The sequence below is a fragment of the Pseudorasbora parva genome, chromosome 10 (genome assembly GCF_024679245.1).
Source record: "Pseudorasbora parva isolate DD20220531a chromosome 10, ASM2467924v1, whole genome shotgun sequence".
NCBI classification, from domain to species: Eukaryota; Metazoa; Chordata; class Actinopteri; order Cypriniformes; family Gobionidae; genus Pseudorasbora; species Pseudorasbora parva.
In genome coordinates this window covers 35,763,462-35,777,901 of record NC_090181.1, presented here as the reverse complement: position 1 = coordinate 35,777,901, position 14,440 = coordinate 35,763,462, and the positions used below count along the sequence as shown (strand labels likewise).

Here is a 14,440-nt window from a genome sequence, read left to right as displayed (position 1 = left end):
TGTGGGTCCTAACACCCCAGTATAGTGATGGGGACACTGTACTGTCAAAGAGCACCGTCTTTCGGATGAGACTTTAAGCCGAGGTCCCGACTCTCTGTGGTCGTTAAAAATCCCAGGATGTCCTTCAATAAAGAGTAGGGATGTAACCCCGGCATCCTGGCCAAATTTGCCCACTGGCCCCTGTCCATCGTGGCCTCCTAATAATCCCCATATCCTGATTGGCTTAATCACTCAGTCTCCACCAATCAGCTGGTGTGTGGTGAGCGTTCTGGCGCAATATGGCTGCCGTCGCATCATCCAAGTGGATGCTGCACACTGGTGGTGGTTGAGGAGATTCCCCCTTCTATGTAACGCGCTTTGAGTGCCTAGAAAAGCGCTATATAAATGTAATGAATTATTATTATGTGTGTGTGTGTCTTTAGAGTACCTCATAAGCATGTCAAATTGGGTGAAAATATCTAATATCGTTTAGGAGTTATAGACAGTTGTATTTACAAAAATAACCCACACCTAACTTTAATTGCATTTTTTTTTACATTTTTTTTTTAACTTAAATTTGACGGTGATTTTGTCTCTATGGACTCAAAGATATTTGCGAAAGTTGTTTAAACACTAAATCACAATGTTGAACAAACCATAAGGTGAAACCTAGCATTTTTGGTTTAAAATTTCATAACTTTCCGGCAAGCAGTTCTATGGGCCATTTAGACTCCCAGAGTGAAAGAATAATAATAAGAAATCCAACGATTACAGGTACCTATGCATCTTTGGAGCTTGGTCCCTAATAATAAACAATTAAAACAAATACAGGTTCTTTTTTTAAACATGCACTTCCAAAAACACACAAAAAAATACTAGTAATGACAAAAATGTGCATGCTAACTGGTTAATAACAGAGGTTGGTAAAGACGTCATTAACTGGGGATCCATGTTTCATATCCAAGTTAAGACCGGCTGCCAAGCAACATACAGTTTATAGCTGTTGCCTTTTTCTGAAAAACTATTTTTTTTTCAGTGTCAAAGTGCTCTTCAGCTGTGCAAAAGTAGATGGATACCTTATCTTTACATTTTAATGTCTTTTTGCATTAAGGGTGACAAAGGGAGTTTGAAAGATCTTTTATCCCGCCCCTCGGATTGAGCCCTGTCAATGGTGATTTTCCAGACCAAACATCTTGATCTGGCTTGTCAGGCTACCATATTCTGGCTCTTTAAATATAGCCAAAATAGGGGAGGGTTCAATTGAGGTATGAAGTACTTCTGAGAAAAAGCAAAACAATTGATTTAATTCGATTGATTAAATATTTTACCAAAATTTGGGTGTATAGGGATTGGATCAGACATTGTAGATAAGCATTTCATCATCATAAAAAGATATATGATTTATACTTTATGCCTCATCTATCAATTTCCCTGGTACTGCTGTTAGCCCGTAGAGCCATTACAAATGGTTCAATGGTGAGGGCGAAATAATAGAGGCACCGAAGAATAATAGTGGATGGGGCAGCCCTGCCTGCTACCTCTTTGTTGTGTGAAAAATGAAGATATTGTTTTGTTTCAAAGTTTTGTTTGATCGAACTGCTGCTAAAGGGGGAAGAATACATTTTGACCCACTGAATAAATGCCATTCTCAAAACCAATTTTCCAACGTATAAAAAAGGTAATCCCAACGTGATCAAATATTTTTTCTGCATCTAAGGGTAATAATAATTTGGCCAATAACTTGCTATCTACATTTAGAAGTGAAATGAAAGAATTTCAGTAACCAAACTGTTAATGGGGCCCATTGATTCCATAGTGTTTATTTTCCATAATGTGGGCTTCAGTGGGTAAGTGTTTGGTTACCCATAATCTTAATCTTTTGTGTTCAGCAGAGATGGATTCCTACAGGTTTGGAACATCTTGAGGGTGAGCAAATGACCGAATTAAAAAAAAAATGTTGGGTGAATTATCCCTTTAATCTTAGCTGTGTGATTTATTTAATCATCAAATTTCACTAGTATTTGTCTTTTAGGTGTCTGATGACAGGAAGAAATTAATCCTGTGGAATTATAATCAGTAATAAATGAGAAATAACTGCTTATCTTGTTCTCATTTTGAGTATGACCTACTATTCAGCCAGTTAATGTAATCGTATAGTTACTAATTAAGCATTGCCATTACTGTTGCAGTTTGATACTTATCTCACACTGTTTGTGCTGTGGGTATTAATGACCTCAAATTGTGTGGTTTGTTAGGAAGATCTGATTTCTGTGTGGGGCTTGTAAAATTAATAAAATTAAAAGTAATTCACAAAAGTCGAATAGACTTGGTTTGAAGGAGAGACCCAAGCCATGATCTAGGGATCAGAATAGTGTACAAAAATCCATCCAGCATAGTAGCCACCTAGAATACCCTGGAATTAATCCAGAAAGCCCTAGCATCATTGTGGTGAGTTTTGCACTGGCAAGAACCATTCACATTTTCTTCAGAAAAATGTAAAAATCTATTTACACATAGCATATTGGCCATAGTAATCGCAAGATCCAATGTGTTCTTTTCTACACTTGTATTAAAAGCTGTGATTCTCTGATGTTGATATTATAAGAATGTAATGCTGCAAATCTGCCTTTGCCAGTTTATTTGCTGTACTGAGCGGTGGTACTGTAACTGCCATCTGTGTTCAAGAGGCTCACCCTAGAGGACTGAAATCAGCATTAGTTGTGCGTTTTATCTTTTGGCAGTTTGCTGTGGTATCTGCAAACTTATTTTTAAGTCTTTAGTTTCTCAGGGATCAACAATAAAGATCTTATTTGATCATGACAATAAGGGTCTGCTACTTTTCTATTTGTTGAACTTGTATATCTTTTTTATGGCTACAAAATTCTTCTAATTATATAATAATTTTGCTTAATTCAAATTCTAGCAAATATGAAAGCACATCGCGAAAAATAAAAACAGATCATTCTTTAGTGTTTAGGCAAGAATTGTAAAATAAATATAATATGACTTTTAGAGTGAGTTTGAATATCAATTATCAAATCTGCTTAATTTGGGTAATATTGACCATGCACATAGAGTTTAGATGGTTATGGCAGAGATGAGTATAAAAGTGTGGCGAGGTGGACGAGCGAGAGACATGGGAGGAGCTAGCGAGTGCGGTGTGTGACTGAGAATGAGCATCACCTGTAGTCCTCTCATTAGGGAGCTCACAGGCATATCTGTATGAGCAACACCAGTGAATTTATTTATTAAAGTCTTGTTTGAACCTTCGCTGGTTCCCGCCTCCTCCTTCCCTGAACTAAGAACTGTATTAAAAAAAACCTTTCATGAAATTTGAGTAGTCAGCTTGGCCAGTTAAGATGGCAAGAAATCAGCAATCAGATTTGACTGTACAATGACCATTGGACTTATGCCACGTTCCAGGTAACCCGTGTTTTTCCAACCTTCTACCCGTGAAACTGCACTGGAACGGCCCTTAAACTCGTGACTTCCCACCCGTGAACTTGTACTAGATCGACGAACTCCAAGTTACGAATCCTGACGTCACACAACCCGCAAAACAACAATGGCAGCCCCTATGGATGCTGTGTTTATGGAAGTCATACATTAAAAAAAAAAAAATCATTTAATAAAATAAGGTATTGCTTTAACGTTATTTATCCACAAATATTATGCATTGTCAGCAGCTTTTCTAGCATAAGCTAGTTTAGAATCCATTGAGTGCAAGAATAGATTTTTACCAAATACATTTTCAAATATACAAAAATTTTTAAATAAAAGGTATAACAGCTTGTCTTGAATTCCCTTATGCGCTGTTTTTCCCTCAAATAAGAAAGGAGTAAGCACCTTTGGCTATAGAAATGATTGTAAATGAGCGTAAGCCCCTTACGATCTGGCATGCTTTGTTTACATCTCGTTACCGCAATTCCTCGCGCTCCGGCAGTTTGGCATGACTTTGCCTGGAACACTACAAAGTCGTGAGTCGTGGTTTGAAGTCGTAATTTATGGGCTTAAAAACCTGCCTGGTAGGCAGCATTAATTCACATTACTGGTACAATTTATGCATGATCAGGGCTGGGAAGGTTACTTTTAAAATGAATTTCACCACAGATTACAAAATACATAGCCTGACAAGCCAGACCCACATTAATATGTTTGGTCTGGAAACTCACCATTGACAGGGCTCAATCCTTGGGGCAGGATAAAAGGTTGTCTTTCAATCTCCCTCTGCACGCTAAAGGATAGCTCTACAACCAACCAGAGCAATGAAGGTGAAACCTTTATCTAAACTAAATCCTTTAGAATACTGTCTTTGGAATACTAATAAGGTACAATGTACCACAAAGGGGTCACCAAAAATAGGACTTGGATTTCCTCTGCGTATTATTTTAAACAACATCAGTTTTCAACCATATTTCTTGAAGCAAAAAATACAGACAATAGATTAAAAGGCAACACAATGCATTAAAAGCTGGTGTGTGCTTTTTTTGAGTGTGTGTGTGTGTGTGTGTGTGTGTGTGTGTGTGTGTGTGTGTGTGTGTGTGTGTGTGTGTGTGTGTGTGTGTGTGTGTGTGTGTGTTTGTTACATTTATATAACGCTTTTCTAGGCACTCAAAGCACTACTTAGAATGGTGAATCTCATCAACCACCACCAATGTGCAGCATCCACCTGGATGATCCGACAGCAGCTATATTGCGCCAGAACGCCCACCACACACCAGCTGATTGGTGGAGAGGAGACAGAGTGATATTATTAGGAGGCCATGATGGACAGGGGCCAATGGGCAAATTTTGCCTGATTGCCGGGGTTACACCCCTACTCTTTATCAAAGGACATCCTGGGATTTTTAACGACCAGAGAGTCTGGATCTCGGTTTAACGCCTCAGGATGTTGCGCTTTGACAGTATAGTGTTCCCATTGCTATACTGGGGTGTTAGGACCCACACAGACCACAGGGTGAGCACCCCCTGCTGGCCTCACTAACACCTCTACCAGCAGCAACCTAGTTTTCCCAGTTGGTCTCCCATCCAGGTACTGACCAGGCTCAGCCCTACTTAGCTTCAGTCTTGGGCTACAGGGTGATATGACTGCTGGTTAAATGTACATAGGTAAAATGTAAATGGTTAAAATGTACTTATTTTGTCTTCTGGGAAACAAGATGTAGTTATTACCTTCTGAAGGGCAGTACTAAAAGAAAAATGATGTTTAAACAAGAAATTCCTATGTACACATCATCACCCCCTGCTCTTAATGCATTGTGTTTTATGAAAGCTTGTTTCAGCCATAGAATAAAAAAAAGGTAATTGTGAGCTTGAATCTTACAATTCTGATTTTGTTTATGAGTTATAAAGTCATAATTGCATATAAATGACTTTTCTCATAATTGTGAGTTTATATCAAGCAATTTATATCTCACAATTGTGAAAGAAATTCTGAGGTCCCCCCTCCTTATAAGTACATTATGAATTGCAAGTTTATTGTGCCTTCTCAGAATTGTGAGATATAAACTTGCATTTGTGTGAAAAAATAAGGATCTGAATTGTGAGAAGTTGCAATTACCTAAACAAATGGCTTGAACAAGGGACTTGTAATTTGTATAAATTCAGCCATTTTGTCTTAGGTAAACTATTTACAACTCTATGAAATGGCTTATTCAGGATGGTACTAAATAAAACATGCAATTGTTATGATCCTAGATCCCTCTAATTTTGTTAAAATTAGCATGAGTTAATGCTGAATTTTTTAAGAACATTTATTTTGTTTTGCTTTTTACACATTTTACAGGGTATAGTAGTCTTATTATTGTTGTTCAATGCACTAAACGATCTTAAAAAGTAGGTGCAAAGTTAACAGGATTTATTGAAGGTTTAGTGAGAAGATGCGTCTGGGAGTAAGTTGCCACACATGTAGTATAATACACAGCCTCCTGTTATGCTCTTGTCAAATTAACTGGATTAGAGAACTGAATATTGTGCAGCTGGTAATTAGCAGCAGCTCATTCACTGTATTTAGAGAACAGTCCTGAATTGCTCTGCACTACATTTACACTGGATTGAGTTATTAGATTCACCATGTTTTGTTTCCCTGCAGAAGCCCTTTGTAAGGTCGGAGGGAATTAGCTGCAGCGTTTCCGAACAGAACTGAGTTGTTCTATTTATAATCATGAGCATTAGCTGATATCGGCATGCCACAAGGGGTGTTTTTTTTTTTTTATGTGTGTTTTTTTTTTTTCGTCTGGCAGTTTTGTGTGGACGCTGCGAGGCACCTTGTTCTGTCACACTGAGTGACTGTGGTTGTCCTTGAAGGCTTGTGTCCACGGTGATTGGCCGTGTATTAAATGTCCTCAGGTCCACAATGCACTTGCTGGTCTCCTCTGTCATGGATCGCACTTGACACCCCCACCTGGTGGAATGCAAGGCTTTAACCCCAGCGCTTGCCTACGCAGTGACTGCTTCAGTAAATATTAATGTGGCATATTTAAAGAAAAGTTCTCCTTTCTAGCATGTTTGTCTTATTCAGCTGCAATGCAATCAAATGAACTTGTGTCATCGCCCACAATTGTGTCTGCTGTAAAATGCTGCTGTTAGACAATATAATTGCATTCTTTAGAATGACTGACTGAATGAATGTAATTATCTTCTCCACATCATCAGATGCAAAAGCGGTTCAGTAACCCCCCTTTTCCCCCACGCATTTCACGAGCACAGGCATGGGCTGCCGTCCCCTGAGCTGACGCGTGTATGGAGGCAGACATGGAGCCAGCTGCTACTGCAGTGTCCTTCCCACATACAGAGGATAGAAACCTCGAGTAAGCGGGAGACAGCTTGAGGATGGGCTCATGGCAGAGATTGATCTGAGAGAAAGTGAAGCGTACCTCAAGCAGATGTTTGTCTTGATATTGAGAGGAATGGCTGCACTGGCACCTCCAACCCTCTTCTGTCTCTGAGGAGATGGTCCTGCACAACTACACTTGTGGGTGGATGACATTTGCAGATGTGATGGGGGACACGCATGTTTAGGAGGACACATACACATAGATGTATTTTTTTATTCAATCCTTGTAAATATTTCTTTGACTGGAAAATTGTTTAGAATGGTCAGTCTTTTAAAAGAGGCTTGTCCAATAGGCAAAAAGCTCTGCAAAGGCAGTCAGTTAATTGTTATGGGTAGGAAACTTGCAAAACAAACTTATGTAACTTCTTTTAAACACCCCCTGGTGAAAATCAAGCTTTGAATGTTGTTTATATGTCTATGTGATGTTTTTAATATTTTTGTGTTTTTTGCTTTAAGACGCATGTGCAAAGTCAGTGCTATTACTGAGTATTTTCTCCTTGCAGTGAACAGTCTTAAAACGTGGTCTGAAATCACTGGTCTTGCGTCACTAGTGACCAATCCTGTCAACATGTGATCTTCATTGAGTGGGCCTCTGTGCTGGTGCGAGTGAGTGGAGGCAGGCTAATTTGCGTGTTCATAAAACTGCGTATAATAAATAATGGAAGCTTTAAGATATGAAAAGGATTTTTTTTGGTCATTAAAGTGATCAAATATTAACTTTTAACAATAAAGGATGTAATACAAATATTGTTTTAGACTAGCATCACTGTTATTAATGTGTTAATAACAAAAATGTTAATTTATTAATTTAGTCAACTATTATAATTTTTTTATGCAAATAATTTTAAAATCACACAATATATTGTGTGTAATATATAAATGTTTATCCAAATATATTCCATAAAAATACTTTTCAACAGCAATATTTCCTTTTTTTTATCCTATCTTATCTCATGTACATAAACCATTAGTTGTTATCCGTTTCCTTTCCTTGGGAACCTCTATCAGTTTTTCTGGATTTGGTTCTTTTGGTTTTATGTGCACTTGATGTCTTTGTAGTAGTACTGTTTCATTGTCCTTACCGTTGTTCAGTGTACTAAAGACAAAAAAAATAGGAAGTTACAGTTACGAGATACTGGAACACCATGGTACCAAAGAATTGACCAATAATCGTAAATACTCTGAAAAAGGCCAATTTTCTCTATAAATGCATTGCTTGAACTATTTAAATACCACATTTAAACAGGACATTCTTAAAAATAAAAAGAAAGCTTATTTATTATCTCAAATGACTTCCTGGATGTAAAAAGGTGTAATTTCACCAACCATTATATGATATTTGAGTGAGAGGCCATACCCCCCCCCCCCCCCATTTTCTTCTTTTATGTCCATTTTCAGGATCATTAAACTCCTTTTCTCCATTTTCTGTGATGGTCCCATGGTGCAACAGTCAATGAAACCTCCCAGAGTGAATAATGAGGTCAGATTTGGTATAAGCTGTGTTCCATTTTAATAAATGGGGTCAAATGAGGTATCAGGAGTAAAGGAAGGTTATTTCAATGTCTCAGAATGCCTGCAGCCTTAATCTCAATTATGATTCTAGCTGAATCTAAAAATATCCTTTTTAATATAAAATGCTTTGGATTTTGAACAAATTATAAGTAGTAGTTTTGACTAAAGATATTTTAGAGATGTTGCAAATTTGTGTGTGTGTGTGTGTGTGTGTGTGTGTTTGTGTGTGTGTGTGTGTGTGTGTGTGTAGACAATGTAGTTTATTTAATTGAAAGACCAGTGTTAAGATTATTATTCTGTACAGCAAAAGCAACACTGAAAAAATTGTGTAGGATTTCTGGGGGGCAAAATCACTTTAGAAATTGCTAGTAAATTTCATAATTAAAAGTAACACGTAATTAAATGTGATTATTTTGAATATTTTTTAATGTAAATTATATTTTCTTGTAGAACATGCTTCAATCATATTTTAATTACACAAGCGTTTAAAAAAAAAAAGGTCCCGCAATGCTAGAGTGGTTATTTGGATGGATCAATATTTAATTTTTTGATTGGGAAAAGATTGTTTTAATGCAGGCTCTTTTATCTTGGCATTCTATACTGCCTGTCTCAGCAGTTCACAATGCACCAAGCAAGGGCAGTATCATCTTGTGTGTGTGTGTGTGTGTGTGTGTGTGTGTGTGTGTGTGTGTGTGTGTGTGTGTGTGTGTGTGTGTGTGTGTAGACCCAGTATTGTCTTTAGCAGAGCAAGGTCATCCACAGTGTCTAACAATCATATTCTATTTTCAACATTACTCATTATGTAGATAAATACTCTGAATCTAAAGGAAAATAATAATGATATAATTGAGGTCATCTATGGGCTTGGCGGATGGAGTTTTTTTGGCCAATGAAGTTTGGCTGGTGTTACATTTGCATTAAGACAATGGAGTACTTCACCCTTGTGTAATGTTACTAAGAATATGGTTGTTACAGTATGGTTGGGACTCGGGAGTGTGCATGTTTGCTTGGATGCCAAGAAAGTGCAGTTAACCGCCCTGCTTAATAGCCTTGTGATTTGAGGTTGTTTTAAACATCTGAGCCCCAATCCATGGGTCTTTTTATTGCTGCATCAGAAGGCAAATACCTTTTAAATGAATTTAGGGTAATAAACAGAGGATTTCCTCTCATTGCATCAATTATGGGAATATTTATTTATTTATTTATTTATTTACAGTGTTGGTGTATTACACATTCCAAGTAATTTGAGTTACTTTTTCAAGCATCTAGTGAAGAAACTCATTCCTTGCATATAATATACAACAAAATATGAGTTACTTTTTAAAAAAATAAGTAAATGCAGAGTGTTTAGTTGGGTTATTGTTGGGTTATTGTAGTTTTAGACTAAATGTGAGCAGGTATTTGCAAATCTCACTTGCACAAAAACAGATTCAATCTTCCTCAAAATGAATAAAAATCGGTCACATGCAAAATTAGAAAACTATACAAACCTACAATAATTAAACATGTAAAATAAAACAAATATTTGTATGCATTTAATGTCACATTATTGAGTAGTGTTCTTGCTGCTGAACTTCACGGATTGTTAAACCATAAGTTAAATTGTTAAATTGTTTTCCTCCTGCATCGTCCTTTAACCAAAATGGCAGCACAGATGGATGGTTTGCTTGTTTTAGATTTCCTTTCCTAAAGCTTGTTTAAATTTTGGAGTAAAAGTCTTCACATTTGCCCAGAAATATAATTGTTTGTTATAAAACAAAAAACAAACAAGTCCAGCCCAGGTGAGGAAAAAGTAACGCAGAACGTGTAACATTACTTTTCAAAGTAGCTTTCCCCAATACTGTTTATATATTATGTAATCAGGATCTAATCTCCCTAATAAAGCTTACATGAAGGTTTGTTTTCTTTAAACAAACATTTGTCAAAATTAATTTATTGAATTATAGCTGTTATAAAAATTCACCTAAAGAATTAAGTGTAATATGTGTGCAAATATCTGCCAGAGATGACTTGCGTTTAATGGACTGTGTGAGTGGTACAGTATGATCACTGCTTATGCGTCTCATCAGATTTTGTGATACAGCATTTTGGCTTAAAACAAGATCAACCTAATTTAAAGGCAGCACAACAAATACTACCATGGCATGATGTATACAAATGTAATACTTTATAAAATAATACTTTAAAATTAAAATATATCATCCTTTTAAGAAATGCGGTAAAGTTTATATATTTTCAATTCTTGTTATGAGATTCAGTTTTCAGAACAGCTCAAAGAACACATTTCTTCAATACTCAGTGGTTATGTATAATAAAAATAAAAAAGTGCTGATTTTATTTATTCTTTTTTAATGTTTTCTAAAGATACAGTTAATGAAATATATGAAAGAATGTCTTCCGTACAGCCTGTTCTATTCAGAAGTATGCCATTGGTTGCTTGAGACTGTTGTCTTCACATGAACAAAACGGCACAAATTAATTAAGACTTAAATGTTTTTTTAAGAACATACGCTTCCACAGTTTTTTTATTAATAAAAATATAACTACTTGCACAAGCACACAGAGAACAGTACAGACATTTTTGATCCATATCCTCTGCAAAATTAAGAAGTGCAGTAGCATCCACCAAAATATAAGCTTCCAATCAAGAATCATTAAAATTGGCCATTGAACAAAAACAAGGCCCTATCCATTTCATCTGGTTCATATGAAACTTCTTTTTTCTTCAAGCGTGCTAATAAACAAGCTGCACCATAACAATATATGAATAGTGAATCTGTATAATTACAAAACCTCTATTGGTAATACTATCTACAGATTATAATTTTTATTTCAGTGTATCTTTTAGCATGTTTGGCTAACAAAAAATAAATTGCTTTCAAATGAGGTTACACAATTAAAGGTGTAAATGTTTGTCTTCTTATAAAGAAGATTTTCTGTGAACATGCTTGGGTGTTGAATGGTGCTCTCAGTAAATTAAAGATAAACGCAATCTTTGCAGAGCTGTGATGAATATGAATCCCAAAGCACAATTAAAAGAACCTTTCGAGAACAGTTTGTAATCCTGGAATCTTTGTGCTTTGGAATTTTAGGGGGAAAGTATGCAAGTTGATCAACTATACAGGACCTTCTCAAAAAATTAGCATATTGTGATAAAGTTCATTATTTTCCATAATGTAATGATAAAAATTTAACTTTCATATATTTTCGATTCATTGCACACCAACTGAAATATTTCAGGTCTTCTATTGTTTTAATACTGATGATTTTGGCATACAACTCATGAAAACCCAAAATTCTCAAAAAATTAGCATATTTCATCCGACCAATAAAAGAAAAGTGTTTTAATACAAAAAAGCGGCCTTAAGCTCATCCAGAGTGTTGGGTATTGCGTCTCTCAACTTTCTCTTCACAATATCCCACAGATTCTCTATGGGGTTTAGGTCAGGAGAGTTGGCAGACCAATTGAGCACAGTAATACCATGGTCAGTAAACCATTTACCAGTGGTTTTGGCACTGTGAGCAGGTGCCAGGTTGTGCTCAAAAACAAAATCTTCATCTCCATAAAGCTTTTCAGCAAATGGAAGCCTGAAGTGCTCCAAAATCTCCTGATAGCTGGCTGCATTGACCCTGCCCTTGATAAAACACAGTGGACCAACACCAGCAGCTGACATGGCACCCCAAACCATCACTGACTATGGGTACTTGACACTGGACTTCAGGCATTTTGGCATTTCCTTCTCCCCAGTCTTCCCCCAGACTCTGGCACCTTGATTTCTGAATGACATGCAAAATTTGCTTTCATCCGAAAAAAGTACTTTGGACCACTGAGCAACAGTCCAGTGCTGCTTCTCTGTAACCCAAAAGTGGCTTGACCTAGGTAATGCGGCACCTGTAGCCCATTTCCTGCACACGCCTGTGCACGGTGGCTCTGGATGTGTCCACTGCTTCCGCAGGTCCCCCAAGGTCTGGAATCGGTCCTTCTCCACAATCTTCCTCAGGGTCCGGTCACGGCAGTCTTACCCATGATTGCGGTTTTGAGTAATGAACCAGGCTGGGAGTTTTAAAAGCCTGAGGAATCTTTTGCAGGTGTTTAGAGTTAATTAGTTGATTCAGATGATTAGGTTAATAGCTCATTTAGAGAACCTTTTAATGATATGCTAATTATTTGAGATTTTTAGAATTTTGGGTTTTCATGAGCTGTATGCCAAAATCATCAGTATTAAAACGATAAAAGACCTGAAATATTTCAGTTGGTGTGCAATGAATCTAAAATATATGAAAGTTTAATTTTTATCATTACATTATGGAAAATAATTAACTTTATCACAATATGCTAATTTTTTTTAGAAGGACCTGTATATTTATAAGTTATCTCTCATTACAAATGACAGTCTTTCACAAACTTAAAATCATCTTGCATTTGGCAAACAGAACAGTACACCTGTACATACATTTGCGAAGTAGTCATGAGTTTGGCACATTCACAATTTGTAACATCTCAGTGCATCGTCACTTTTGGAGGGTAGGAGGAGTGCTTATTGCATTCGGTAATGGTGCATGGGCAGTTGTTATTGTCCAGGAGCTGGCGTGGTCTGCTGAGGAGGGCGTAATCTGCCCTAGAGGGGCAGCACGAAGCCTGGCTGTGCCCACTCAGCATGCCCGCCACCGCCTGCAGGGGGCGAGCTGGGCCCAGCCATCTGCTCGCCTGTGGGAATCTGCTTGAGAGGAAGAATGCGCTGTGCCATCCATCACTGCCAACGCTCTTTTTGCCAGAGTAGAACAACACTGAAATTGCATTCCTCCCTTCAGCAGCATAGAAACGCACGGCTGCATCCAAGCACATATAACTTGTTCCAAGTGTTTAGTAAGTGTGTGTGTGCAGGGGAGGGGGCGTGCTTATGAGGGGGTATTTGTGTACATGCATTGGCAAACTGGCACATGACATGCAACTTGTTCTGGCTGTCAGAGGCGGCATCCATAAGCATTCAGGAAGAACGGGGTGGCAAGCACTGAGGGAGGTCGAGTATGACTATGAAGTTTCTCACTCTTAAAAGAATATTAAAGGGTTAGTTCACCCAAAAATGAAATTAATGTCATTAATGACTCACCCTAATGTCGTTCGACACCCATAAGGCCTCTGTTCATCTTCAGGACACAGTTTAAGATATTTAATATTTTAGTCCCAGTCCATGCACACTTAGCTATGCAGTCTATGCACACTTTCCCGTCCATGTCCATAAAGTGAATAAAAACATTATCAAAGTAGTCCATATGTGACATCAGTTAGTTAATTAGAATCTCTTGGAAGCATCGGAAATACATTTTGGTCCAAAAATAACAAAAACTATGACTTTATTAAGCATTCTTCTCTTCTGTGTTCCTCAAAAAAAAAAAAGATTTAAACGGCCATGAATCAATGAATCGATCAATGCAACGCCAATGTCACGTGATTTCAGCAGTTTGGACACATATGGACTACTTTGATGATGTTTTTATTAGCTTTTTGGACATGGACAGGAAAGTGTGCATAGACTGCATATGCTCTTGGACTAAAATATAAAATATCTTAAACTGTGTTCCGAAGATTATCAGAGGTCTTATGGGTGTGGAACAACATTAGAGTGAGTCATTTGACATCAATTTCATTTTTGGGTGAACTAACCCTTTAAGCTCTATGGGCAGCATTGGTGGCATGCTGTCTGTTTACCAAAGACAAACATTTTACTTATATATAAAACCACATTGGTGGCAACTTAGTGGTCGATTACTACTATCAAGTCTGTAAAAACAAATGAGAATGGAAGGCAGACGAGCAGCGGCAAAAATAAATCACTAAAAATGTATAACTTCATTTCTGGGGTAATTGACAGCATGCCGCAGATGATGTCCCATACGCGTTAAGAATAACCCAAAATATTCCTTTAAGGCGATTGAAAGGGCCCCTTGTGGGTGACAATCTGTCAGCAGATACACTGCTGAGACATATGAGGACATGTGGTTGTTTATTCAAATTTGGAGAAAAGCAAACGCCATTTGGCAAAGGAGGTTTCCATTGAGAGTGGACAACCATATTGCAGCCTCATCAGGTGCTGTGAAAGTGCTGCCAATTAC

General features: G+C 37.4%; 1 protein-coding gene across 1 annotated transcript in view; it reads left to right on the top strand.

Annotated features, from left to right (window-relative positions):
* tfb1m (transcription factor B1, mitochondrial) overlaps positions 1 to 14,440 on the top strand; it is a 34,159-nt gene that overhangs the window by 9,786 nt on the left and 9,933 nt on the right. The window lies entirely within an intron of this gene.